The sequence below is a fragment of the Solenopsis invicta genome, unplaced genomic scaffold (genome assembly GCF_016802725.1).
Source record: "Solenopsis invicta isolate M01_SB unplaced genomic scaffold, UNIL_Sinv_3.0 scaffold_477, whole genome shotgun sequence".
Lineage (NCBI taxonomy): Eukaryota > Metazoa > Arthropoda > Insecta > Hymenoptera > Formicidae > Solenopsis > Solenopsis invicta.
In genome coordinates, this window is record NW_024105302.1 from 19,145 (window position 1) to 23,422 (window position 4,278).

Consider the following 4,278-nt stretch of genomic DNA (forward strand, 5'->3'; position numbering starts at 1 on the left):
GTTTTTCTGATGCAGACAACGCTTGTTCAAACATTTTTTAACGAAACACGTGAGTATCGCATAGATAGCGATTCGTTTGCATTTCGCGCTGGGAACTTCAATAGTTTCGTTTCTGATGCAGATCCACGCTTGTTTGACGCTTTTTAACTTAAAACACGTAAGATATCGCATAGATAACGATTCATTCGCAATTCGCGCAGGGAACTTCAATAGTTTCGTTTCTGATGCACATCCACGCTTGTTTGGCGTTTTTTAACGTAAAACACGTGAGATATCGCATAGATAACGATTCATTTGCAATTCGCGCAGGGAACTTCAATAGTTTCGTTTCTGATGAAGATCAACGCTTGTTTGACGCTTTTTAACGTAAAACACGTGAGATATCGCATAGAAAACGATTAATTTGCAATTCGTGTTGGTAAATTCAATAGTTACGTTTCTGATGCAGATCAACGCTTGTTCGACGCTTTTTAACGTAAAACACGTGAGATATCGCATAGATAACGATTCATTTGCAATTCGCGCTGTGAAATTCAATAGTTACGTTTCTGATGCAGATCAACCCTTGTTTGAAGCATTTTAACGTAAAACACGTGAGATATCGCATAGATAGCGATTCGTTTGCAATTCGCGCTGGGAAATTCAATAGTTATGTTTCTGATGAAGATCCACGCTTGTTCGGCGCATTTTAACGTAAAACACGTGAGATATCGCATAGATAACGATTCATTTGCAATTCGCGCAGGGAACTTCAATAGTTTCGTTTCTGATGCAGATCAACGCTTGTTTGACGCTTTTAACGTAAAACACGTGAGATATCGCATAGATAGCGATTCGTTTGTAATTCGCGCTGGGATCTTCAATAGTTATGTTTCTGATGCAGATCAACGCTTGTTCGACGCTTTTTAACGTAAAACACGTGAGATATCGCATAGATAGCGATTCGTTTGCAATTCGGGCTGGGAACTTCAATAGTTTCGTTTCTGATGAAGATCAACGCTTGTTTGACGCTTTTTAGCGTAAAACACGAAAGTTATTGCATAGATAACGATTCATTTGCAATAAGTGCTTGGAACATCAATAGTTATGTTTCTGATGCAGATCAACGATTGTTCGGCGCTTTATAACGTAAAATACGTGAGATAACGCATAGATAACGATTCATTTGCAATTCGCGCGGGGAACTTCAATAGTTTCGTTTCTGATGCAGATCAACGCTTGTTTGACGCTTTTTAACGTAAAACACGTGAGATATCGCATAGATAGCGATTCGTTTGCAATTCGCGCTGGGATCTTCAATAGTAATGTTTCTGATGCAGATCAACGCTTGTTCGACGTTTTTTAACGTAAAACACGTGAGATATCGCATAGATAACGATTCATTTGCAATTCGGGCTGGGAAATTCAATAGAAACGTTTCTGATGCACATCATCGCTTGTTTGAAGCATTTTAACGTAAAACACGTGAGATATCGCATAGATAGCGATTAGTTTGCAATTCGCGCTGGGAAATTCAATAGTTACGTTTCTGATGCAGATCAACCCTTGTTTGAAGCATTTTAACGTAAAACACGTGAGATATCGCATAGATAGCGATTCGTTTGCAATTCGCGCTGGGAACTTCAATAGTTATGTTTCTGATGAAGATCCACGCTTGTTCGACGCATTTTAACGTAAAACATGTGAGTTATCGCATAGATAACGATTCATTTGCAATTCGCGCAGGGAACTTCAATAGTTTCGTTTCTGATGCAGATCAATGCTTGTTGGACGCTTTTTAACGTAAAACACGTGAGATATCGCATAGATAGCGATTCGTTTGCAATTCGCGCTGGGATTTTCAATAGTAATGTTTCTGATGCAGATCAACGCTTGTTCGACGCTTTTTAACGTAAAACACGTGAGATATCGCATAGATAACGATTCATTTGCAATTCGGGCTGGGAAATTCAATAGTAACGTTTCTGATGCACATCATCGCTTGTTTGAAGCATTTTAACGTAAAACACGTGAGATATCGCATAGATAGCGATTAGTTTGCAATTCGCGCTGGGAAATTCAATAGTTACGTTTCTGATGCAGATCAACCCTTGTTTGAAGCATTTTAACGTAAAACACGTGAGATATCGCATAGATAGCGATTCGTTTGCAATTCTCGCTGGGAACTTCAATAGTTATGTTTCTGATGAAGATCCACGCTTGTTCGACGCATTTTAACGTAAAACACGTGAGTTATCGCATAGATAACGATTCATTTGCAATTCGCGCAGGGAACTTCAATGGTTTCGTTTCTGATGCAGATCAACGCTTGTTTGACGCTTTTTAACGTAAAACACGTGAGATATCGCATAGATAGCGATTCGTTTGCAATTCGCGCTGGGATCTTCAATAGTTATGTTTCTGATGCAGATCAACGCTTGTTCGACGCTTTTTAACGTAAAACACGTGAGATATCGCATAGATAGCGATTCGTTTGCAATTCGCGCTGGGAACTTCAATAGTTATGTTTCTGATGCAGAATGACGCTTGTTCGACGCTTTTTAACGTAAAGCACGTGAGATATCGCATAGATAGCGATTCGTTTGCAATTCGCAGTGGGAACTTCAATAGTTATGTTTCTGATGCAGATCAATGCTTGTTCGACGCTTTTTAACGTAAAACACGTGAGATATCGCATATATGTGGGATTGAAGTCACACTGAGTTGAATAGTGGATAAAGATATATTTCAATATAGCGTACATGGAAAGAATTAGACTGATTTAGTTAGAGTCCCGTTCCTCGTGTTCGTGTTCGATCTCTCTCTCTCTGTCTCCCTCCTCGTTGCCAGCCGCTCGCTTCGCCTTCGCTCGCCTGCGCCCTCTTTTCCCCTTTCGTCCTGCGACGCGGTACTTCTTAACTCCACATTCGGCCATTCCTGACTAGAGTCCGTCCCGGACTTACTTACGCTTTTATCAGGAACGTCGTCCTGAACTCCTTGGGAAATCTGGTTTGTTATTTCGTCAGGAACTTCGTCTAGGACATCATTTGCTGCGTGAGGTTCTGACCATGGCTTCATTTTGTCAGCGCTGGTTGTCGTCGTCCTTGGTCCTAGCTGCTGCCCAGCCTTTTCGACAGCGTATCGGTCATAACCAATTTTTTCCGTAACACGGTAGGGTCCTATAAATCCTGGAAGTAGTTTGGATCCTTGAGTGAACTGGGTTCTTTGAATAGCAACCAATTCATCGATGGTATACTTTCGTGCTTCCTTCCTTCGTAGATTATATTGTTTAACGTTTTCCGTTTGAATCTTCTCAATCTGAGCTCGGGCTTCAGCACGTAATTCGTCTCTTTCGTTTATGAAACATTCAAGCAATTCTTGTTGAAGCAATTGTTGCAACGATGGATCGTCTGCATGACGTAGCTTAGTGCCGAACATAATTTCGAAAGGTGTTCTTCCTATAGCTCGTTGATGGTTACCATTGATGGCCTGTTGTACTTTTCTTACATGCCGATACCAATAATCAGGCTTTGCTATCGATAACTTCGTTAGAATAGATAATATGACTTTGTTGATTCTCTCAACTTGGCCGTTTCCCCGTGGTGTTCCCGTCGTAATCAGATGATGACTAATGTTCTGTTTTGTGCAGTATTCTTCAAACAGCTGAGATGTGAAGGCTCCTCCTCGATCTGATACTATTACAGAAGGATTGCCGAATAAAGCGCTTTGCTCTTCTAGTTTCGATATCACTTCTTCGCTACTCATAGTTTTAGTTGGATAAATCCACGTAAATTTACTGAAAGCGTCAATTACCACCAATAAATATTTGTATTTTTTATTGGTAATTTCCAGAGGACCAACGTGGTCGACATGATAAGTACATAGCGGTTTGTTTCCTTTATCTATTGGATGTAATAAACTCTCTTTTTTACCTCCTTTATCCTTGGCTAGAATACATGGAATACAATTTCGAATGTATCTTTCGACTTTTGCTTCTAAATTGGAAATCCAATATTCGTTCTTCAAAATTTCCGTAGTTTTCTTAACGGCAAAGTGACCCATGTCATGAGCTCTTCTAATTATGTCTTGCGTCATCGAATTAGGTATAACTAGTAACTTCTTACCATCGCGCTCCTTGTAAACGACGTCCCGGATCATACAGAAATCTTTGTACGGCTTGTCTTGTAGTACTGTCGCTAGCGTTTGTAAATATTCGTCATCCCGTTGTGCTCTGGCCACTCGTTGTATTAACTCGTTTTGTGTGAATAGTGCGACCGGGTTACGACTAAGTGCGTCGCA